This window comes from Spodoptera frugiperda, chromosome 1, assembly GCF_023101765.2.
Source record: "Spodoptera frugiperda isolate SF20-4 chromosome 1, AGI-APGP_CSIRO_Sfru_2.0, whole genome shotgun sequence".
NCBI classification, from domain to species: domain Eukaryota; kingdom Metazoa; phylum Arthropoda; class Insecta; order Lepidoptera; family Noctuidae; genus Spodoptera; species Spodoptera frugiperda.
Window position 1 is genome coordinate 2380366 of NC_064212.1, and position 27016 is coordinate 2407381.

Consider the following 27016-nt stretch of genomic DNA (forward strand, 5'->3'; position numbering starts at 1 on the left):
TTAAGTAGGCTCACTAGAGGGTGGGTAAAAGTAGGCATAGTTTTGTGGCGCTGCAGCGAGTGAGAGGTCCGAGTTTTAATGTTTTCTGCACTCTTCTGTTTGGTGTTGTAACTTAGATGAAGATGTCGTTAAGTTACGTTGCTGTAACTGAAGGCAATAAAGTTTCGATTCGATATCTTAACACGTTGTTAATTTTGATGTGCCATTACTACATTAAGGAAGACGTAGTTTTTAACAACGTATCAGTACCTACCATAAAATAACTTGAATACAATTTTCATTATACTAGTAAAAACACACATCTAAAGATTAACTCCCTTCAAAATGCCATTTAAACCATCACAATTAGCTCGATCGTTCTTAGGATTAGACCTGACAATCAGATCGACCAAAACATTCATAATTGAATTACCAATTACCAGCTTACTACTCACGTCTATTTCACACAAGTCATACTTTAGCAAAACATTAAAGGTACCTAACAAAATCTCCCTTATCCCAAACCTGTTCTTAAGCTAGCAACACCAAAGGCGTTCGCGACGGAGGGTGATATCCAAGTACCAAGCATTCGATTTGGAAATTTCGTAAAGGTTTATGTGATCTCTTCATAAGTAATACGTGTGGTATTCAATAATGGATTGGATTATATTATTATATTCTTGTATGTGTTTAATGTAAGGGATCAGATCATCAGCTCATTGGAAATTAATAATCTTTAGGGTGAATTTGTATGTGATATTGTTTGTTTAGTTTGTGATAGGCAAAGGTGACAGTTATTTTGTTCGTAAAAGAATTTGTTGTAGTATTTTTGATAGTTTGATTTAAATGGGGTTTTACATACGGTTTGTATATAACTATATACTTATTACTGTATACTGTAAACTAAAAGCTTATTCAAATAGTCTATGTTTAGAATATTGACAAAAACTTAAAGTAAAAAGTCAAAGGAATGTAGAATTAAATTTTGGCCAATTTATGACGCTATCCTATTTTTTAAGGGAAGAAAATCATCCAATGACTTCCCTGCCTTGGGCGAGGCGAGAGAGAGTATCAGACTTTTGACTGACTAAAAACCACCCCGTTCCTACTTCTGCATTTCGTGCCGGAGCCCCGGTACACCAGCTAGGTAGTTCGAAGCTCCGGATACTAATTTACCCTGACTACGTCTTCGAGAATTAAAAGACTTTATTTCACTCTCTGGTCGTTGCCTCATTCTGAAGATCGTAGTCAGCATTAGAATTGCATCTGGAACGGACGATCTACTTCCAGTGGTTTCTGTCCAGAACCTCTCTTACAGCCGTTTAAAATGTTTAATTAAAAAACACTTGATATTAAAAACCACATCTATATCAGCCAAAAACCCTGAAACACAACCCAACGAACTCCTTTCTACCACATCGAACAAGTTGACTCAATCCTGCCTACCCACAACGATGATATCGGCACACGCAACACCGTAATAAAAATTGATAGACTGTTGCAATTACAACGCCTATGGTTACACCACTTTGAATCGTGTGAAATACGGTGCAAAGTTGCGTTGATTTATTTATCGTGTAGGGGCATTTAAACGCCATGCGATGTTTAATCAAATACTGTGCTATGTTGGTTAAAATTAGGTGTGGTGTTTTCCATAATTTAAAGGAATAATAAGACTCGGAGTTAAGTCTACTATTATAATCTTCAAATTCTTAAGCAATTTAAACATACAATTCATTACTTACGCCTTTTACCCCGAAGAGCAAGGCAGAGGTACAATATTTGTGTTATCAAGTCCCATGTAATGCTATTCCTAAATACGGGGCACAATTCCAGACTCCGTGCTACTACAGTAACTTAAACTTAAAGTAACGTTTTTAATCAAACTCGGGACGAATTCAACAGTTATGACAAGGATTGGCCACAAAAAGCATTAAACAGAGAGGAGTGGAAGGAAGGCCTTTGCCGTGCAGTGGGACGATCATGGCTGAAATCTAAATCTAAATCTAACGTTTTTAATTTCCCAACATAATAATAACACTCACCTTTCATCACTTATAAGTCTTACGTGATGAGGGATGACTCTATTGCCAAATTTATGAGCCATAATTTCCAGCTATGTGCATTACAAAGTAATTTTCCAAAAACTTGATAGTTCTTAACAAATCAGTCAAAATCACTAAGAAACTTTCAGAAAAGCCAAAATCGTTAACATACGAGTATATTAAAGTAATGTAGGTTCTAAGTTCAATATTTATTGTCTTACAATGACGTAGCAAGGGTGAAATACATAGATTTCAATGTTTTCGCTTCCCAGGTAATCCTGTGAATAGTAAGGTCTCGGATATACACGGATTATCACTAGTGCGTAGGGCTGTAGAACGAATTGCCGGCTGGGGAATATGTTCGAGGGCGTAATTTGCATTATCTTCAAGGATATGGGTGTAAAAGGGAGTGTTTTAATGTATTTTATTCGTATTTGTTTTGATTAATGATCTGCTGCATTTAGGGGTATGCGTTTTTCTAAAATAATATTAGTAAATCATATTTTGGAGTCTGTAATTTTACTAAAAAAGGTTTCATATAATCTCCACACTTGACTCGGAGATAATGGCAAACTTTATTTATCTACATAAGAACATTTACAAGTTTATAATAATAAGTTTATTTCAAAAAAGACACATTTATACAACAGAGAACCGAAGGACGTGTCGTTGCACGGCAGCCTAGGGGATCATGCACATAATATGCATAGCCAATCATCAATTCTATAAAATAATCTAAATCTACTAACGGAAATCAAATTGCATTGATACTACGAACCCATGCACTACTTACCATGTAACAATAGCTATCAAATAGCACAAACACCAGCAGATCAACCTACCCCTATCTATCAAACTCCTTTATAACATTTTCAACTTTAACATTTTGATATAAAGTGGAGATTCCAATGAAAAATACAGATTTGAGTAGGTACAGGGCTGCACACTCAGCTATACAAACCAGTATAAATTGACCATCGATTGTTCGGAAAGATCATACAAAGCGAGACCATGATAAATTGGTTTGTATAGGTCAACGTGGTTGTGTGTACAAACTACATAGTATATAATCCTAACGTTTGCATCCCCCATGGGGGTCTTCCAAAGTTAACTGACGGAAATGGGGCCTGTGGTGCTCTTAAGTGATTAGTTGGTAATCTACTTATGCATAATGCCAATTACTGAGGGGGTTGGGTTGTGGTGGTCATCGGTTTTTGGATAGTTTGGTAAAGATATCAAGGTTTGGAGTATTGACTCTTGTGTATGTGAAGTTTGAAGAATGTTTGGTTTGGAGGTAAAAAGTTAGATTTGAAAAAAAAAAATTGGAAATATCGTTTTTTTATTCAAGACGGTTCTAGAAGTAGGCTTATATCATTACAAGAAATTAAAAAAGGAGATTAAGTAATTTTATTGTAACTTTCGTGAGACATACTAAATTAAGTAAATATCACTTTTCGATCAGCTTTTCTCTATGAATTTTTCACCTAAGAAGAACTGTAAAATCCTGGCTAACAAAATCCAGTTTTCTTAAAAGTACCTATAAATTTTATAATGTATAGGTACCTCATTATCATCAATTGGCAATTTCAATCTTATAATCAGAAATTATAAGGTCAGGTTTCCTCACGATTATTTTCTTGTCTAATTAATCTAAGAATCTTAGCACAGGTATCTTTTTTCCTAAAAATAATTAAAATGCGACCCAGCACATAGAAATTGGCAGCCATAAAAGATCAACCTAAATGCGGTTACTCATTCAAAGAATCCCTAATTCCCTTCATTGAATAATTGGCCCAATTTGAAGCCAACAAACGCTAAATAACCTGCTAAACGGACCGTAAATGGATTGTAAAGTAAATACTAATAGCTAATTTGTTTTATAAAATTCTTTGAGCATTTTATTTAAAAAGGTATTGGTTTTTATAAACAGATTGCTTAGAAGTGGAATGTGCACAGTACAGGGCAATCCCTAGACCACTATACTGTGTCCGTGATAAGCACATGAGTAGCTAAGTCAGTGATGTAGAGTTGGGAAATGCTGGATAGTGTTCATGGAAGGAAGATTCATGCTAAAACTAGCAATGAAAAGGGTATAGTTATTGACGTCATATTATTAGAGTTCTCTCTATAGTATGAAGTAAATTCGACATATCATCATACATAAATGACTGCACGGTTGATGGGGTGGCTGCGTAACTGGCTGCCGCGCAACGTGTAGCGGGTTCGGTTATCGCACGCAACCAATCTATGTGGTCCACAAATTGTTGTTTGAAACAACAATTTATGATATTTGTAAACGCACCCACGATACAGGAGAAAATCCAAGCGTGGTACAACGAAATTTTCTACAAAAAAAAAATCTTATTTAATAACCTAGCGATCACTTTATTAATTAACACTTCTGAAAACTTGATGTTCCTTCTTTTCTTTATTCTCATTATATTAGCCTAAATTGAACATTTGTAAACAAAGGTGGATTTGCCAGCCACATGAGAGCCCATGATAGACGCCAGTAGTCCAGAAACGGTCGCCGTAGCCGAAACCGGCATGGAAGGATTAAAGGATTAGCCTAAATAATTAATCTAACAATATCCCACAAAATTACACCTACCAACCTCAAACTATAAAAAGTCCTATCCAGAAACCCACACATCACCCAGCAACACAACGTTACAGCTACAAGCTACAGCAACGTATAGACGTTACGGCTAGTCGACGGATCCTCGCGTCCCCAGAGCATCGTAACGCACACATCTAGATTACCTAGGTAAAGCTGCGGTTACACTTGCATTAGTGTCAGAAGCTATTTATAATGCATGTGATTAAATGAACATGTCTTGAATGGAGGTGTATGTATATTGTGACGGTGCAAGGCAAGTGAAGTATACTTACGTAGTTTTGGTGGTAAAGTTGTTTGTATATTATAGGGTGTGGCATTGTTTACCTGAAAGAAAAAAAAGCAAAGATTAGAATTTGAATTAAAATATTGTGAACAATGTAATTTGGATTTGTTGTGACCTTTCAAACAGAGATCTCCATCTCGCTTGCTAAATGTGGAGATTATGGGAAAATCTTCTGTAAAGAAGACGGTAGGGGCCCTGGGCCAGGTCTATTGGAGGACTCGGTGCCCCTTACAGGTGCCGAAGGTGGCAACCGACGTAGTTTTAGGAAGGTGAAAATCTCACACTCCCTAGTCTCTCTCCCCAAAAACAAAACTTCATCCTGATCTACCTATGCAACCACACCTTTACAAATAGTATGGGATTTTTAATATCAGACCGGAGCGGTGGCGCGCAGGAATCGAATGCCACCTTAATGTATATTACTCAAATAATATTACACCGTGTTTTATAACGTTCTACAGGTTTGTAGAACGTTATAAAACAACAAAACAAACGTTAAAAAATCCATGTGAAGTTAAAATTTAACTTATTAGTATGGGTTACTTATTAACAATCGTTAATTTTTGTCTTTCAAACTAATGTAAACCTAAAACTAAACGAAGGCTTTTTCATTTTAAGTGCTTTTATTTAGCTTTACCTGTTTGTTTGTATGGGTAAAATATAGCAATTAGAATTTCCTTTTTTAACGATTAATTTAGACAAGTCAAACTGAGGATATCATCAACAACCTATAAGCTGGCCATTACTGATCAAAGGCCTCTTATAATTAGAAATTATAAGCCCAAGTTTCCTCACAATGCTTTCCTTCACTATTTGTCAGAGGTATCTAAATAATCTTAGAAAGTACAAGTGGATATCTTGGAAAAAATTACATTGAGACTTGCCGTTAGTAGGTTTCCCACCATCCAAATTTCTGGTTATCTATGATCAGCTTTTGGTTAGGTATTGCTTAATTTAAAACCATTAAATAATTTTACAAAACTAAATATATACCTTTACTCTCCGTGGATATTGCAAGTAGGCATTGAATTGCATCCTACCTTTCTTGTTTCACAATGCAAGATGAAACCTCTTCGATAACAAAAGATACTTCTAATAAAAAACTATGCTTCAAAGAACTCTATTTATTTGTTCCGTATCTTTTTCTTTTTATCTTTTTATCACAACAACGATACTAGCTGTTGTTAATTGAAAATGGATCTAATAACATTTTTATAAGGCTTTAGAAGTAATTGGATATTGTAAGACAATAAAACATTCGAGGAACGTATGAGATATTATAAGTAATACGTAACCATTTAGGATATGTTTAGTGGTAAGTGTTACAGTGAAGTGTTGTTTAAAACTATTTGTTATTTAATTTAGTCTAAGGTTAAAAAAATGTCAATACACTATTGAATTAGGAGTTCCTGTAATGATAGTAGTATTTTGTATTAATAATGAATAAAATATTCTAGGGAAAGGCAAAGATATTCTATGCAGGTCCTATGTTACCGCCTAATCACAAAGTACCTCCTTAATAGTGACCAGATTTTATTGATGATGGGCCATTAAAAATCAATTTTGGTATATTACCCACGAGGCTGACATTTAAAAAATAATTAAACCTATCTAGAGCGGTTACGTGTTAGCTTTTTTCCAGGTCATACGGCAATTTTTGTGCTAAAGCGATAATTTTCTTGCCTTAGACACAGGCATTTTTTTTTAAAGAAAACGTTGTTAGGAATTTCTCCTGTGTGGTAGGTGCGTTTACAAACATACAAGTTCACATCATCACACAAAGAGTTGCTCCGAGCGGGAATCGAACCCAGGCTCGGTTGCCCAGCTAACCGTGCAGTCTATAAGATTGATTCGGTTATTAATATATTCAGAATATTTATCAAATTATGAGTAATCTGAGGAATCCTCAAACTCGTCGCTTTTTTTAAGAAGATCTGTAGCATTTTAGGTCTTTCGAAACCATACTAGAACCCTAAATTCTTTAAACCAAACTAAAATATTTATCCAAATCCACACTAAACTCCCAAACCCACAATTCTTTAAAAAACTACGCAACAAAATGCAAAGAAGCACTTCACACAGATATCCTTTAAATTCAAGATGCTGCTTGGAATCGATTTATGCTCCACCTCTTGGCATGATTACACCTTTGGGAGCTAAGCAAACGTTCTTTACCCACAGCAAGTCCATGTATCAAAACTGCTGGCTGGCCGTGGCTTCTTGCCAAGTAAAATTGCCAGGCAACCTGTGTACATCCCATTTTGTGTATTACACCTATTTAGGGGTCGTGTTATGCGTTTTTATGGGTGTGTTTCTGTACTAAGGCGATTTATTTGATTGACAAAAATTTTGTAAGTTAATTTTGAAAATGCCGCTACGCTGTGTACCACACAAACCAACTCAAAAGCCCCTCCAAAATTTCCCTAAATCCCTAATTGTCTATGAAATCTTAGGATACAATCATTTATCATCATTTTGTATTCCTGTTACCAAAAAGATTGCAGATAAGAGAAATTACAAAATGGATTTTGAAAGATTAATCACAAATTAAAGAAAAACTACTTAATTACCCGTGACATTAATTAAGAGACGTCAATCCCAAAAACTATTTCCTAAATCTCGACGAAACAAAAACTTCTATACACAAAGTAAAACTAAGAAGAAGGCATAATTTATGAACACAAAGACTATCAAACTAAACAGGTGAACAAAACCGTTCACAGTTCACTCTATTATCGCGTAATCCAAAAGTTTTCAGATGAAAAACTAATAAGAGAGCCGGGAATCGATCCCGGCATTCTTTTAGAGCACTCCCAATGTCCGGGAATCCGGGATGGGAAGAAAAAAGAAACATCCGAACTTGTTTGCAAAAGTTCGGTGTACGGCCCCCTTTGTGGGAATTAAATTTCTTATTGATTCCGTTGGAGTAGAAGGTTGAAGGTGGATGAGCTTTGTGGTTGGTCTTGTCTTGTATCCTTGTTACTGGAGGCTTTGGTGATTTATAAAAAAAAAATCACAGAGCTTTCAAAAGTATCCATAAAATGAATTTATTTAGTAAAATTCGATCATATTCACAGATAGTTAAACACTTAAAACCGTAAACATTCATAACAATGAAACAAAAACAATCACATCTAAGTATAATTTTAAGTAACTCTATCATTTTGAAAACAATATGGCGACATATGACAGAAGTCGCACTTAGACGATTGATGAAAAAATCAACGGATACTCGACACTAGCAGTATAGTCGACAACACTGTTTTGGTGACTCGGTTGCCATACAAGACGGAAAAAGAAATTTAAATTACGTCATAAATCCTACATCGCACATGTTTTACTGTTCCCTAAAAACAATAAAGCAAATATCAACAAAACACTAACTCACTCCCTCCATATAATCCCAAAAATTGAAACAACATCCATGTTTGACGGTCACTCGGTAGGGCAAGACATTGATATAAACCGTCCAAATGCCAGTCGATCCCCGTAACTATTGATCCCTTTGATAAAATAACTTCAAACCTCACAACTTAATGGAAACTGTCCCTTTTCAGTGCGTTGCCACATTATTGGAACTTCGTTGTGACAGGTCTCAGAGGCCTTCGGATTTTCATTAGATGCTAATAATTTTGTCTGAAACAGTGACGTTAAGTGAAAATTGGGTTGGAAATGATAATTTAGGTTCTGAGATTGGTTTTAGTCTATAACAGGTTTAGGCTGTACGGATATTTGCTGGAGTGTTAAACGATTTTTATACCTACATGGATTAATGAAAATGAATGCTGCGACTTCGAAATTACCATACACGTTATACTGTACACCAAAGAGAAGCATGCAAGCAGATTTATGACAAACCTCTTAAAACTAGTCATGTCATTATAACCTTAAATTAGAAATTCAGTCTATTGTCATACACTAACTATAGTTCCAATGTTTTTTACCTCACAATTGAATTACCTAGTATTTGAAGTATCTATGTCCCATCGACAATTCCAAAATAAAATCTAAATTACAAATTCCTAATTTAAATCTAAATTCCAGTGTAAAATGAAGGCCAAAATACTGTCATAATACTTGGAATTTACCGACTGACCGATTATGAAAGGCAAATACTAATTGACCCACATAAAATATTGATATCCAGCCCAATTTGGGAGACACAGAGAGCTAATTGGGGTCAACTTTGAGAAAAGGCCTGGCAAAATAGTTTGTGAGCCGCTTATTAATTTTTCAAACGGATTAACTAGTAATACTGATTTCACAGACATTGACCCTGAAAATGAAACCAAATAACTTGGGTATAATATTTTTAAAAGGTACGATTTACTTTTTTTACGTTTCCACTGTAATAGAAAGTTTAAATTAAACCTTTTCCATTCTCCGGATTATGAATGAGGATTTCGAAAACCGAAGAATCTGTGGCGACATATTATGACAAGTGACAGATGACAGAAGTCAGAGTAGAAAGCACGCCAGGCACGATCACCTCGCCTGATCGGATGATCCTTCTTTTCTTAGGGAACTTTACTCACTGTTCTCCAAAAATTGAAAAGAACTTGGAATCAAACGAAGAATTTGCCACAAGCATAGCTTGACAACCACTAAGCCTATTCTATCTTTACAGATAGACAGCGTTTCACTATCAATAGTAATATTACTATCAACAGAACCGTTTCAAATATTTATGCAATTAACTTTAGGGTTACGCGAAGGTCAAAACAGGTTTGGTAAATTGGACCGAACGCACAACGTGAACTAGTGTAATTGGACTATTTCTCAGAAACAGAAATGGCGTGTAGCTGTCACTTTTGACAGCTGTCACAACGGCATGTCACTTGGCGTCGGACAATTACACATTCCGTGTAACTGAGTTGAAATATCGAATTCGTAACGCAACGTTTACATTGATACGTGGCAACATGTATTTTAAGATGTGTAATTGGAACTGAATATTAGTTTCATGATGTTCAACGTCATGTAAAAATACAACACAAGTGTTGTTTCACGTCGGTTTTCTATATGACTGAGTTCGTGCAACAGTTTAGCCGGTCCAGCTTGTCCGGCTTGTAGACTGCCTAGGAGTAGAGCCACGGTGGTTTTTAGCCAGTAAGAGTCTGACACTCCCTCTCGGAGATGGGAGAAGACATTAGATGAATTTCCCCTCATAAAAAAGTCGGTCTTTTGCCCCATTCATGCCGAAGCATGCTTTTCCATAGTCTCATGTACAGATATACTGTAAATATTTGTATTTCTAAAGTACCTAATTACATTATTACTAGTCTTTATCTGATAGAGAATTTACCTAGAAAAAAAATAACTCATCGTGCGAACAACGAAAATAATCTACGCACATAAAACAGAAACGCTTCGATCACACCAGCTAAACAAAAGTAAACTTCATCGAAAAGGAAATTAATTCTATATTACCGTAGCAGGTACTTTTGTATAATTAGAACAGTCATTTCAGCTGAAAAGAGAAACATAATTCACACTCCACTTGGGGAAAGTATAGAGGAAACTTCACTTAACTTGGCTTTTATATTCACTTGCTATCTCAATTAAAAAGTTTTGGCTTTCTTCGATCTAAGATAAGCGTCGAAATTAATGCTACTTTCTTTGTTCATTGGGTGGAATTAGCTGTATTACTGGCTTTGGATATTTTAGATCGTGATATTGATAAGTGTGGAAGTTTCTGAGGAGGAAATGGAACTGAGAACTGTATGTTGGAAACTACATATTACTTATTTGGAGAGATAACGAAAAATCAAATCATGTCGTACATGTTTGTCCTAAGTACCAGTTATTTTTGGTCAAAATCAACCATTTTTAATTTCTTTGTCAAGAGTTCCACTATCAATAATGCAAATAAATAACGTCTAAAATCCTATATATCCTAAACACAGGTAGGTACCCACAGAATTGAAATAAAAACCCTACATTGAAAATAGTATAACACGTGTAACTGAAAAACCACCCTTACCCTTTAAAAATCGATACAACCATAAAATATTATTATAGAAAAAAAAACGTACCACACCGAAACAGTGAATCTAAAATAACACTACGCCCGATAAGATCTAATGGAAGGGCCAAAACGACCCGAGCGAGTGCAATGGACATTTATTGAAATTATATCGCTATCACCAATGTGATCTCAGGCCTTTGGAAAGGGATGGAATTTAATGAGCGGACAAAGCCTGGAAATTTATAGCACTTCCATTTTATATTCATATCTATGTAGAATTACTTTTTCTCGAACGTTCTCGAAGGTCGTTTCGCGAAGGTTCGGTGAAGTTTTCAATTCAATTTTCGGTCAACGTCTTTCTGTGTCTCAGTCGCCATTGCTATATAGAACAGTAAAATTAAAGTAGCTAACAACGCATAAATATTTTGCGTTTAAAATCCTACCTATAAACATGTATATCAGATCTTTACAATAAAACAAAACTTCTTTACAAACAATTTCAATAACAAATAGCTACAAGTAAATTCAAAGTCAGGAACATACAGGCTATACCGAGCAAAAACCAGTATAAGTTGACCGTTGAATGTGGGGAAAGATCATACAAAGCGAGACCAAGATAAACTGGTTTTGTACAACTTGACTTGCAGCCTATACAGGGCTATTGAGAACGCCGTAATATCACGGCGAGCCATAAATCGCGTGCCGTCGCGTCTTTAGACACGGCATCTTAATGTCTTAATCAATACCAGGTCGGTAATGTACTATGTATTGAAGAAAATTGGTTTGGAAATGTGATTAAATTGATTTGTTGTATGGTTATGTTGGTAGTTATAAGTTAGAAGGAAAATAATTAGGATATTAGGATACATTAAATATAGTATGATACTGTTACAAACTTATTGGTGTAGATCAGTATTTGAATTAATACTGTCGCTCAGCCTTTTCGTATAGTCAAAGAGCCACCACAAATGCGGCCCAGTAGGGCTAACGCCTGATCCGGAGCTACGGACTACCTAGCGGGTTTACTGGGGCTCCAGCTCGAAAAGCAGGAGTAGGAACAAATTTTAGTTAGTAAAAGTCATTGGATGAGTGCGACAGGACAAAGGCTTTTCGCACACAACGTCGTATCGAAAACGCAGGTGACGCTGTGAGGAATATGTTTGAACATTTTGATGACAATTAAAATCTCTTAAACCTAAATACACTTCGTGTACAACTGGTTTCAGCACAAGTCTTCTACAGCATTGTCCAAAGAATCACATCACTTACCAAAAAGACAGAAAACGAAAACCCAGACAGCGAATTCTAGATCAAGACTATTTTAACACTATGACGTCATGAAACAAGTCTGGTTGAAACAATAGGATCGCTTGTAAACCAGAACAGCACATCAAGCTACCCAAACTATTAAATAACCTCAATAGAATATGGACTTTATCACAAAACGATAAAGTTGCAAAATCGGATCGTTTGTAAAGTACTTTGGGAATCGGGAATGCGCCAAACAGTGTGGTGCCAAGTCGGTCAAATGCTGTATTATATTATGACAGGTAAACACCGGTCGTTATTAATAACAAGTAATTGAGATGCATATGATTATAATGGTGCTTTATTAATTTGGGTGATTTGGTGTCGAGATGCTGGTTTGGACTGATAGTCCGTAGCTATGCGGAATTAGGCGAAATATCCTATTTATGTAAAGATGCTTAAATGTTATAATAGTCATTCCCATCCATATAGATAGAGTACAAATATACTATATTTTTTTAATAGGAATATGAAACTTTTTGTTCCATACATAGCAAAGCTGAAGGTAAAAATGTGATCTTCTTTCATACACGGTTGGTTTTGTTTTAACGTTTCAAATAACAAGGTTTGTCAAGGAACGCTTACAAAAACATTTCCGAATGCTTCTCATATTTCAAGGACATATAAAATTGAATGTGTTCAAATGTAAGGCTATGTAAAATGAAAACTGCCTCGTCATGCATAGAGAGGTCATAAGTACGACTGGTGAGTATGGGGATCAGCTCGGACTGGTCAAAGTAGGAAAAGTAAAATAAAATATATATTATCTCGTTGTAGATATCACGGAGTCTGAATCTGAATTATGCTCAGTACAATACGTAGAACTTGGAACTAGTGAAAAGGGTATGTGTAGACGTGTCCTAATTCATCCGTTCGGATATTAAAAGGTGCTATGTTTATAACTTAATAGCGTAACTATCAAAAAGTGTATGCCTTTTGAATCCAATCTCAACATCATAATCAACAGCCTATAAGTGGCCACTGCTGACCAACGCCGCTTGCTCAATGCGGATTGGGATATTTCCCTTCACTATTTGTTAGTAGTGTCTAATAAATCTCAGAAAAGACATATAACTCGGAAAAAATCACATTAGTACTTGCCGTCGGTAAGTTTCGGACCCAGAATCTCATGCATTAGAAGTGGTCTTACATTACCACGACATTTTTCAATTCAACCTCACTCTACCGCAAAAAAATCGTCATGATTATACATAGTTACATCAACAGACTAAAATAATAATAAAGACATAAATAGTTTCCATTACCAAAAACAGAATCTAATTTAACAAAGATAGTGGCACAGATTAGAATTATGAAATACGATTATCTTAATTTCGTTTCGGTCCAAACATTGAACCCTTCAGGATGGGTTTCAGATGGGATCATGAGATATTTAGAGGTAATAACAAATAATGGGTTATAGAGGCTTGTGAAAACTAGTACTTTTAGAGTAGCTGTATATAATATTTAATGATATGGTTGGACAATTAGGAGGTACTTATTATTTGTGGTAGATTTTTAGATTAATTCAAATACCAAATGTTAATTTATTCATAGTAGCTTTTTCTTTTTTTTAAGTTGTCCCACACTTAAATGTTCTTCTACGGATTGAGTGCGTTTACAAACATACAAGTTCACATACACAACACACCTAGATCCAAAACAACAATTTATGGATCACACAAAGAGTTGCTCGTGCGGAAATTTAACCTGAGACACGTGGTGCGACAGCCAGTTGCCCAGTCACCGCGCCAACCGTGCAGTTAGTTTTCTCTCGCAGTTAGTTATGGAAGATGCAGATGACAATCTATAAGTGTCCAGAAACCGATGATGGTCATCATCAGTCGTTACCACCAAGCGTAATTCCACTGCTGCACTTTAGGCCCCATATACTTAAGAGGCTATGGCTTTGGTATGGTTGGACGGACAGAATAAAAAACAACCTTAACAAAATATCTATAAAACAAGTCCTCCTATAAAAAATAATACTTAATAAAATCTGCACTACACTAATTCAATTAATAAAGAACTTTATTCACAAATAAATACATTTCAATTTGCATCGTACAGTATTTCTCAACTGAAGTAGCGTGCTTTTTCCTTTGCGCTCAATCGAGTAATTCATTTGAATTTGTTTATTAATAACTTTCATGTAATTAAGCTTTTGAAGAGTATTCGATCGTGAAGTGCTTCCAAGTTAAGTATGCACTCAGCTGCAACTAAATTATGGGGAATATTTTTGAAGAACATTTTTATAAAATGTAGACTGGAAATGGCTATGTGCATTGAACTTGTTTATTTTTAGGTAAATGAAGACAATTTTCTCTAAGAAAAATTAATCTCATTATTAATTATGGTAAAAGTTTTTTTTTTGAGGGAGGAAAATCGTCCAACTACTTCTCCCGCCTTGGATGAGGCGAGAGGAAGTGTCAGACTCTTATTGAGTAAAAATCACCCCGTTTCTACTTCTGCTTTTCGAGCCGGAGCCCCGGTAACCTGCTAGGCGGTCCGCAGCTTCGGCAATCAATCGCATAGCATGATGTGTACCTTCCTATCTTCTGAGCTAGAGAGTGATATAGGCGCAAGTATTATGAGCTAATTTTACCCCGTCGCAGCCAATGCTTCAGACGAATGACAAGAACAATATCGAAAGTATCAATAAATTACTAAACCAATCGGCATCACAGACAGTGATCATTTAACTACCAATAAACTATACAGCTCAAAATAAAGCTAGCGTTAAAATGATCATCATTTACCTAATGACCTGGCAAACACATGAAAACAAGAACAATGGTAGAAATGACAAGATTTATTTCACAGTGGCCATTAATCTTAATTTTGCAAAAACAAAAGAAGATGGAATTCAACATGGCGTCGCGAGCGATGCAGAGACAAATCGTGCGACGGCCACGTTTGTCGTACGACAAATCGCAGTTCATACCGAAGCACTTCCCGGTTCACTAATAGCATTGTCCACTCTTAAATTTATAAGAGGCGTTAATTAGGAACGTTCGAGAACGGCCCGAGGGTTGAAAATACCGTCGTCAATGTAATTAACAGTAAAATGTAGGATTGGGTAGGTAGAGTTACTATCGGAATTATTTTGTGAAGAAATTTCTTGGTATTTGTGTATTTTCGTTGCTTTATCTACAGGGTTTGTTTTTTAGATAATGATTGTTGGAATCATAGGAAAATTAAGTAGAAATTATCAGGTCGGAATTTTCATTTAACTACCAACTACAAAAACTTGGTTCAAGAAATTCCAAAATTCTTAGTAATATCTACAGAATCCGAAATAGCGATCAATATTTCTCAACAAACGTTCTCCAAGCTATGACTACAATGAAATCTATCTATAATTATACATCTAACCATACACTTATGAAAACTATACACCTAAACCAATTATTTTTTCTGTATATTCATTCGTACGTCTATATCAGATTCAACATGTTTAATGCATATCTATAAGACCTTTAATGTACACAAATAATCTTTAAATCAAAATTATCTTTATCTTTAAGCCCAGTTGGCGTAGTTGCAAAGCAAACTGGCTGCAGTGCAACATGGTGAGCGACACAGGCATTTTTAAAAGGAACAAAATCAAAACAATATCGCTTTCCCCACTCCATCACAGAATAACAACTCAGGACATCAAATCAAAAACTGAAATCCAACCACAAGAACCGACTGACTAACGAACAATCAATTCGTTTAAATCAATCAGCAAATAATAAACACGACACTCGATTCGCAGTCGCGTTGCGGTCACGTCATTCGACCTCTTTCATTAGTCCGCTATAGACCAGCCGAACAACAAAGGCTAATATAATTAGATCTTGGCAAAGCACTCTGCTCAGATTCAATTTATTATCGAACAAGCGACTGAATATATTCCTGTTACTCTCATTACTGTTAATTCGTTAGATTAAAAAAAAGGTGACAACATTTTTGGAATTTTTAAAAAGTCAGTAAGGTACATGTAACTACTTACCTGTTTAATGACCCGATAGGGCTTAGACGCGAGGCGCTAATCACATACCTACTAGTAGAGATGGTGTGTTTGTCTCTATGGGGCATATGTAATTGGGCCTCAAGTAAAACACACAAGCGTTATTTCACGTCGGTTTTCCGTGAGGTCGTAGTATCCCTGTAGTTGGGCTCGCTGTCATTGCAGCGGTAAGTCCCCTCTTTGAGGAGTGGCTAGAGAGGCGCCATGGCGTCCTCACCTACCGCCTGACGCAGGTGCTTACCGGACATGGGAGTTTCGGTAGGTTCCTGTTTCTGATTGGGTGGGAGGAAACGCCCGGGTGTCATCACTGCGAAGACCGCCCGGAGGACACGGTGGAACACACGGTTGCGGTCTGCCCTGCGTGGGCTGAACACCGCCGTGCCCTCAGGGAAGTGATCGGCGACGGCGACCTCTCGCGTCCGGCTTTGGTTCAGGCCATGGTGCGGAGCGAGGGGGACTGGGATGCCGTCTCCTCCTTCTGCGAAGCAGTCATGCTAGCTAAGGAGGAGGCGGGACGCGTGAGGGAACGAATTTCACGCCCCAGTCGACGCGAAAGACACTCCGGGCGTCGGGGATCGCGCGACGATCTCCGGCCACCGTAACGGGTCTGCGGACGGCGAGCAAGGGTAGCTCGCCGCCCGACCAGAACCAGACCCGTGCGTGCGGCGCGTTGCGTTCCGCGCGCGCCTCAAAGAGCCATCAGACCACCACAGATGGGGCCCAGTAGGGCTGATGCTTAATCCGGAGCTGCGGACTACCTAGCGGGTTTACCGGGGCTCCGGCTCGACAAGCAGGAGTAGGAACGGGGTGGTTTTTAGTCAGTAAGAGTCTGACACTCCCTCTCGCTTTGCCCTGGCGAGAGAAGTCATTGGATGATTTTCCCCCCTCAAAAAAAAAAAAAAAAAAGTATCCCTGTAGTCAAGCCGGTCTATTCGCGATGAAGCATGGCTTTTCCACACTAAAACTCGCTACATTTTTTCTCTTTCCAATCGTATCTAATGACCATTCCATGAGGTTAAAAGACTGAGTGAACAGAGAGTACACACTGGTGTACTCTCTGTACACTAGTGTAAACCACAAGTGTGTCGATAAATACTGATTTATGGACACACTTATGGTTTATTATATCTCCTGCGTAGTTGTCTAGTGTCTGTCAAGATCGGCCAAATCGATTAAGTAATTAATGCATTACATGTTAGGTCACAGAATACTAGTTAAGTAATGTAAATTATGCGAAATTCGTGTTTTCAATTAACATTTTCATTGTGATTATAGAATTTTAGATTAGCAATTAAATTAATTGTTATTGAGTGTGGGAATCCATCGGGTATTAATTAGATGGTTTGAGTTATGTTAATGATGTTAAGATGAAGTGACTTCTTGAGATTTATGATAATTGAATCGGTAATTGATTACTTACCTATTTACTTTTAAATTATTTGCATTCTTATCTTTTCAGTAGTTTTTTTTTTTCATTACTGAAGGTCGTGTTTAGTCTGGTGCACGCGTCACTTGATGTACGACCCTTCTTCAAGCGCTTCTGTCCTCTGCGGTCTTTATAGTTTGTGGAACCATTATTTGCATGTGATTGCTAATTTAAACTATTGGAACGACATTTTAAAAACATGTACTACACAAATGGATTACTCATACAATAACGGTTGTTATTTCTAAATCAACTATCTTAATTGGCTGAAATTTAAAAATCGTAATCCAAATAATAAAATATGTTCGATAGACGCACTCACAACCAGTCGACCGTGAGGTCCACACAATACAACCACAATTAAATCAGTATCTAATGCATTCACATTACTGAGAACACCAAACGATTACTGTAGTCAGACTATTTAGAACTCTGAGGTTTACAATTGGGGTTTAGCAGACAGGCTCCTGTTACCTATTTGGGAGGCCACTTGAGATGACACTTAAGTGTGGGATCTAATTATCAGTAGGAAACTCTCAAATTATCTTTGAAAATTTCGAGAACGACATAATAGCTTATCCGGGATCAAAACTCGACGGTTTCAGTCAGGTCTCTATTGTTTTGTTGTAGGAATTTAGCTAAATAGCGTTGTAAAATCTTTTCACGTATTTGTTATTTTAGACTAGCGGAATGTTTGAAATTTCAGTCGCAGAAGTATTGACCTCATTTTCATTTGTTACCTTTGCTTATGAATGGCATTTTCAAATTTCTTTCCAATTGACTGCATATGCCACGTCACGCTTTTTATCCCCGAAATGGTGGGAGCGGTGCACCAGCACATTATGGCACATAATGCAACTGTACAATGCACAGCTACTTTTCAGCATGTAATAGGGGACGTGGCTATGGTCATATATTGGACACAATTCCAGACTCCGTGCTACTACCGTTACCCGCAGTCGCAGTCACACTCGACCAACGAGGTAGTAGAATTGATTACACTAAAAAAATCCTTTGGACTATCCTGATAGTAAAGTTTCATACATCAGTAACCAACCTTTATTTTCTTTATCAGTACAGGTTACTACATCGGATAAATAGGCTACTACATCAGTTTTCGATCTAATCTAAATAACGACTTCCCATCATCATCAGCCTAAAGACATTCACAGAACAAAGACTCCCATAACGATTAAGGGATGCCCACACCTGTATACCAATATAACATCTCCCATTCACAGCCCAAGTCCCCCAATCAATTAACACCCCCCACACTCCTAATGCAAAACCGCAGAGTGTTATCGAACAAGCCCAAAGCCGACCATTCACAGCACGACCGCTTATTAATACCACCAATAGTGCGTATTGTGCCAAAAGGTTGGATTTATCGCAGTTGTTGTTCACTCACAAAACACTACGCAGACCGCACGCGGATTAAATAAATGTGGATATGAAAGGGCTATGAGAAAAATACCTCATCCACCAACAGATTTGAGTTACCTCTTTTTTTTTAAAGAGATAGAAGGCAAATCAGCTAGCAGACTATCTGATGGTAAGCGATCAGCACCGCCTATGGACACCTGCAACACCAGAGGAGCCACAAGTGCGTTGCAGGCCTTTTAAGAAGGGGTTTGTCATTTCTTGAAGATTTGAAGGTCGAAACAGTGTAGAAGTATGTAGCTGCTAATCAGTGATGGATCATTCCACAGTTTACATTTAATAGATATTGGTAGCCTAATTATTATTTACATGTTGGCATCCACCATAAGTATGGCATATTCGTATTAAGTCGAGTTTGAATTACGTAATATTTTATTAATTGCCATTTAGTTCTGTTCTTTTTTATCATATTCTAATGATTTCCGTAGTATTAATAATTAAATATCACGTGTTTACATCCCTGAAGTAATTCCGACTCAATACATTGCTTTGCCTCATCCTTTTAGGCAAAAAGGGTGAGGTAAAAGTTTCTGGGTGCTTTTGTCGTCCGGAATAATGTTATAGGAAGTTTTGAGTTGTCGCATAAATCATTTTTGGGTTTGTACGTTACATACGTTATGTGCCATGTGTATTCCGAAGGGTGATTTAGTATGGAGGAATCAATTTTCTCGTGGTTTGTTTTAGTGTTGTAACTTGTTATTGTAAGTTATGTGCAAACTAAGTTACTTTTGCGGTTACGTGCCTTATTGTTGAGAGTTTATAGAAAACCTACCAAGTAGTTATTTCTTTGCTCATACATAGTTACATAGTGCTCAAAGTATCATTATTTACAAAGCAACGGTTATTTTTTCAGTGAATCATTTTGATAAACTACGAATAGGTAAACTCTAAATAAAGCCCTAAAATGACAAAAACAGACTTTAAGACTGACAGCCAACAAAAATCTGTTAAAAGCAAATCCACCGATAGGACCGGTCACTTTTGCCTCCCATAGCGTTAAGGGTGTTAAATAGCAACAAGTTAACAAGACTAAACTTAAAACAAACACAAAATCGATTCAATACAACCACAAATAAGTACAATATCTTCAACTATTACACAATCGTTTACCAATGGCGATAAAGACGTCTCAATCTATTCTACAATTATATTCACTACAGTCAGACCATTGAAGGTTTGCACGCAATACCATAAACTCTGTCAGTACTTATATTGATTAAGACGTTATGATGTCGTGTTGTAAAGAGGAGATGTTAGAGATGTAGTATTTCGAATCTAGATACGAATATGGATACGTATCGTCACGCTTTTTAGCCCCGTAGAAGTAGGCAGAGGTTCACATTACGGCACGTTATACCGTTTATGTTATACATATTTAATTTTACGAGTGTGCATATAGGAATAATATTTCGTCACTGTCAATTACGGATATTTAAATAATATAAATACTTTCTACTAGGTACCTACGTTGTTAATGAAATGGATTTTAGTTTTACATAATCTTAAAATGTGACCAGTTAAGTGCCGAGATATAAGCACCACAGCATCTTCTAATTTGTCAGAAAAACCATCCCTAACTAGAGAATAGATGATAAGCCTTGTTTAGCCGCAACCACTTTCGGATATAAAAAAGACAATCATATCCTTTTTTTAATTTGAAGGTTTGATACGGATATCAGATACATTTACGGTTATGAGAGACATCACTAGTTAAGATGCCGTGCTTTAAACATCAACACGCCACTTGTAAATAATCGCGTGATGTATTTGTAAAACTCATTAAAAATAATTAATTTTGCATTATAAAGGATTAGATATTGTAATTATCAGACTGGTGTTTAGTATTGTTAATATGTTATTGTAAAATAACTTTATAAACGCAACGTCACGCCTTTTTATCTCCGTAGGGATAGGCAGAGGTGCACATTACGGCACGTAATGCCGCTATACAATGTACACCCACTTTTCACCATTTGTATTATAAGTTCCATGTAATAGGGGTGAGTCTATTGCCATATACTGGGCACAATTCCAGACTCCGTGCTACTATTGAAAAAAATTTCGAAAAGCCGAAAAAAGCCTAGTAATACTTTTCCCGATCCGGGAATCGAACCTGAAACCTCTTGTCTTGTATACACACTTGCGACCACTCCACCAACGAGGCAGTCTTTATCATTACCAGAAATATGTTTAAAAAACTAAATCATTTCATATCCAATTTTCTTCAATCCAAGAGAGAAGTGGAACGGAATGGACCACTTACGCATGTACTATGTACAGCGTGTTCCAAAAATAAGGAAAAACAATTACACATATAATTTTCTGGCTATTGTATAGTATTATGAGTTATGACGGTGACTTTTCGGTTTTGTTTTATATGTATTTAATTGTAGGAGAAAAGCTGTTGTTTGTTTGTTTGTACAAAAGTTGGGGACAAAATATTAGGTGTATGTGAGTAGAATTGTTGATGTATGAAGTAAAATTATTGTTTTTATAGGCAATGAGTGTAGCATATTTATGTTTAACTAACTCTGGTTACATTTTATTGTTTTCCCACAGTGAAAGCCCAAGTTTATGCTTAGATGTTGTGTCTCACGGTAAAAGTAGAAGTTAATGTGTAGGCGTTGCGTATACCTACTGTATAACTTGGAATATGACATAACGTTGAATTTTTTAAGGGGTAAAATCATCCAATGTCTTCTCTCACCTTAAACGAGGCGAGAGGCAGTGTCAGATTTTGACTGACTGAAAACTATTTCAAACACATTTTAAACAGTCGCTTTTCATACCACTCCTACTAATTCCTATCAAAATTCATGGTCACCATTAAATCAATTGCTTCCACCACAAAATCCTCCACAAATTGAATACCAACACATTTTGCAAATTAAGTAAAGATGTCACACCCACACAAAACTCAACAAATTCCTTTACCGAATATACGAAAATAGACTTAGAATATTAAAATAACCACATATAACATATATTTAAACACAAATCAGTCAATTTGGGATGAAATTCGCGCGTCTATCACAGCGTAAACAGATAATTTTCGCTACAATTTTGAACCTTAACCTCTAGACATAAGGGCCATGACATGCTCTGACTGATGAGCTGATTACACCCCCCACCCCTTCGTCTACAAATTAATTGTGTCTAATGGAACACACGCTTGAGTACGCGTTTCTCATTCGTCACTTATACATTGTACGATAAGCTATATTTCTTACGTGATAAGGTCGAAAATTGAGTGTGATTAATTAGGGGAAGCGCAGATATTTCGTAACGTATTTGCGGTGGATCCGTGCTGTGTTTGAATTAGTTTAGTACTTGTACGAGTGAGAGAACTAGTGTTGAGGTGGGAGCTATTAAGATCTGGCAGTTAAATGTAGTGAGAACTAAGTTTCTTGTGCTCTGTTTAGACAGATGTAGATTCCAAACTCAAACTGAAAGTTGGGTAACAAGTATATTAGCCATTGTCGAATGGGAACTAAACACTAAACCTTTATTCGTTTAACAGACACGCGACTAGTTTATTTTAAATCAATTCAATTTGTAGATTCAAACGAAGCATCATTATTCAAATAAACAGCAATATACAAGGCTATACTGACGTAAAGATACCTAATTGCGTACCTACAGGTTCCAAGATAGTCTCTCTAGCTATAGAGTCTAGATAAGGTTTGAAATCAGATGGGTTCTGATTGGATAAAGAAACTAATTAGATCTTACACTTATTTCATTGGGTAGAGGACTAATTTTTATTTTAATGTCCTCTTGTAGATTATTTTAAATTATTAGACTCGTATATTTTATTTTCTTACAGAAACAAACACTTTCAATTTGAAATATTGCGTGACGTCACTTCTATGTAGATTTTATACGTAGAAATGAAGTATTTGGGAGCAAATACTCCTAAAGTTTGACTCGTTTTATCAAAGTATTTTTATCTTATATGAAAAAAACAACAGTTTCTTAATTCTTTATTACCTAACTGATGGACTAACTAGATTTTTAGTTGTATTATTTCCTCATCATCCCTATTATAACTAACAGTACTAAGCAAAATAATAAGCAAGCAAGATCTTATGCTATAGGTACTGCAGTTTCCATACTATTTAGACTAGAAATATAATGTGTTGATATCCAAGAGTTATTAGCTGAACCAAACAACAAGATATATTGGGCTGACTAAAGACAGTATTCAATGTAGGTAGTAAATTATTAGGATTATTTAGAGAATGGTACAGTTATAAACTGATACAATTTAAAATAAACATATAAATTTACTAGCGGTGCACATTATGGCACGTAATGCCGCTATACAATGTACATTCACTTTTCAGCATTTGTGTTATAAGTCCCGGGGGTGAATCTATTGTACCTATAATCTGTTATACTTTTTTCTGTTTTAATTTTTATAAGATATTGAGTAGTGTAATTGGTTTTTTGTACCGTTCTATTCAATTAAATAAAAATTAATAAGTTATTTATGTTTTGACCTTAATACGCCACGGCCCTTAAGATTATAGAACATAGACTTTGAAGGGACTTAGGGTCAAAATGATCTAGAATAGGCCGTCTACTAAGTTTATAGGTCCGAGAATTGAAAATTAGTGTTCTAGTTAGGTCTTGAAAGAGGCTAGGTCAAATTGTTTAGTAAGTTCGTACAAGTCAAGTTATAATCTTAATAATCGAAGACATAATTGGGGGTTCGGTCAAAATAATCTGAATAGGGATTAATTAAAGTCGTATAGGTATTAGTATTTTATTTAGGTCATGTTTCAAAGCCTTCACAGACTTAGCTAAAATATAATATCATAGTAATGTAAAATATAATATCAAGGCATATTATCACACATTTTCAAGTGACCACACACGCAACTGTAATATCTATGTATTTCATTGACGTCACCAAATTTTTATTTTTATTTTTCCTCAAAAAATAGGCACCTTTTGAGGGTTTCCTCCCGTCAACAAAAAAGTACCTATTTACATAATTATCAATGGATCACTTTCCAAAAACCTCAATTATGTTCACTAACATCATTTGCATGTACTACATATATAATGACTACGAAGAGATATTTCAAAATTATATTAATACCACAATATTATTATAGTGTATAGTACTGTTGACTAGACAAGAATGCCAAAACAGAATACTTGTCTAATTATGTGTTGGTAACATATGTATAAACATACACATATATATGTATATACAATATTGTATGGATACAGTGAATATTAAATTAATTAATTATTATTTGAAGTGGAATGCTATCCTTGTAATGTTTGTTTATCATTAATATATGAAATACTAGTTGATACCCGTGGCTTCGCTCGTGGATACGGACTTTATGAGCATAGCCTAAGTTACTCCTTAGAAAATCAGATATCTGCATTGGTTCAGCTACATCAGAGATTAGCCAGAACAAACAGACAGACAAAAATAGTTTAGCATTTTAATTTGGTGTATGTATCGTATGTACATTTATATACAAATAGTAAAATGCTGTTATTTTCATATTACAAACACAGACTCCAATTTTATTTAAGTAAATAGATGCAAAGATTGCAAGATCTTTAATATATAACATAAAGTAAAATCGGTCGCCACGTCTTTTAATCCCCAAAAGAATAGGAACAGTACAACATAGCACTCACTATATGCACATTATACAACATAGTACCCACTTTTCATCCACTCTCTCTTCTTACGACACCCACGACAAGAATAGAGGCATAACTTTATTCAACACAGACACCATACAATTCCAAAACAAACAATAACAGTCAAATAAAAACTCAGTCACATAGGCGAAGCGTACACAATAAGATTAATATTCGAAGGTTTGGTTGCGAAGCAATCCAGTCAGTGTGCGCTCAGCCGATTGTGAAGTGTTCACATTTCAAATATATCGGCGTTCGATAGCGAGTGCAGTCGAATTTAATGGATGGTGTTCTGAAATATGTGTGTGTATGTGTTGTGTACGTAACATGCTATTTAATCTCTAAAGGGGTTGACAGAGACTTTTCAGTAGTTTACATGTTTAAGGATGCTTTTCTATCAGAGATGTGTTGTGCTACGTTGCCGTGGATGCGTTAGGCTTCCATCAGGCATCAATCATATTCATTGGTACACATAGCTTAGTACTGGTGGAAACGGATTTAGCTAAGTTATGTAATTTTATTATAGAGAAATTTAAAGATGCGTTTTAATTTTGTAAATTTTTAAAGAAAGAATTTGTAGTATGGAAAGATGCGTGCTATGGGTATGGGCTGTAGATGGCTTCCCTACTATCAAAACATTGCATACTCGAGCTGCGCATTTATAGCTTAGTATCAGTGGAAGCAATCACTCATTTTAGAGTTTAGCTATTACATCTTTTTAGCATAGCTACATAACACATCTCTGGTGTAAAAGCAACCTAAATCTAATGATGGCATAATCAAAAGTCACAAATCATTCACAACGAACCAAGACATCCAATTTCATAAACCGCCGCCAACTTTTACATTTATAACATTAGACGAGTTCTTTATTCCAACTTTAGTATCAAAAGGTACGGAATAAACAAGAAAGTGGATGTTCAGTACGTACTCCCAGTTAAACTTTCAGAGGTTTCCCTTTGTCTTGGAAGTCTAAAGTTTTCCAGTTTAAGATCCAAATCAGATCCGTGGAAGGTTTCGCGGAAATCGTAAAACCAATTTTAAACAAGGGTCGCCTGAATAAATTAGGGACATGAAGGATGAATTACACTTCCGTTTCGGGACGGATCTTGCTTCCATTTATGTTGAGTATACAGTCAGGTTCTTGTTTTGCATAAAATGTTAGGAGACGGTTTGATTAAGAGGCCTGTCGGTCTTAAATGGAATGAAATAGAAGTTGTCGATTTTATTTAAGTCACGTAGTTTTTCTTTAGATTGAACGATAAAGTGTGTTTTTTTATGGTATAAGCTAGTCAATGGTCAGACGGATCACCTGATGGTGAGCAATCGCCGCCCATGGACACCCGAAACACCAAAGGCGTTACAGGTGCGTACTCGGCTTTTTGGGGGCTAGGTTTTTGGTGAATAGAGGATTAGGAACATTAGGCAGGGGATTAATTGGGCCTCCGGTAACCCCACTCATACAACTCACGTGAGTTTTCTGTGAGGTCGGTCGAGCCGTATTCGTGCCGAAGCATGGTTCTCCTAAATTTACAAGTTTACAAAAGTTTTAAATTTCTTCACAGAGCCAGAAACAGATTTTTAACTATTAGATGAATCTAAGCTACTTTTTGAAAGCAAGAAAAAGCTACTTGTACGTAAATACTCGGTCCTCTGTTTTGAAAGGCTGAGCATCAATCATTGGTCCCCAACCAACCATAGGCAGTCAAATCTATCAATAGACACGTCACATATCTTCGGCAGGACGTTTACGCAATCTGCACGGAATTGCAAATTAATTACCGTTTATATGCGTATGAGTGTGTTGTCGGCAAATATTATTTGAGTTAGAGGTTTAGTATTCAGTGCGTTTAGTAATGATTTTATAATAAGTTTTCTTTTGTGTTATAAGCCGGTAAACGAGCAGACGGAATACCTGATGCTAAGCAATCTTTGCCGCCCATGGACATCTAACACCCCTTAAATTCCTAACCACCAATCAACCATTTGTAATGTGGCGATTTCTTACCGTCAGATGATACTAGTTTACCGACTTATACCATAAAAACTAGGATTTATGCAACTTTTTCTTTGAACGTGCAGGTAATTCTGAGAGCAACACTCAGTTTAGCTTTAGCTTCAAATTGGCAATTTAATATTCATAGCGACATATGTTTAATTAAAAGTGAGAAATTGATTTAAAATAAATTAACTAGTAACAGAAACTCCTAAAATTAACTATCTGCGATGAATCAGAGATCGTGACACGTTCGATTTAGT

General features: G+C 36.2%; 1 protein-coding gene across 1 annotated transcript in view; it reads right to left on the minus strand.

Moving 5' to 3' along the window:
* Positions 1-27016, minus strand: part of LOC118273278 (pseudouridylate synthase RPUSD2-like) — a 465443-nt gene that overhangs the window by 300537 nt on the left and 137890 nt on the right. The gene's annotated exons all lie outside the window — the stretch shown is intronic.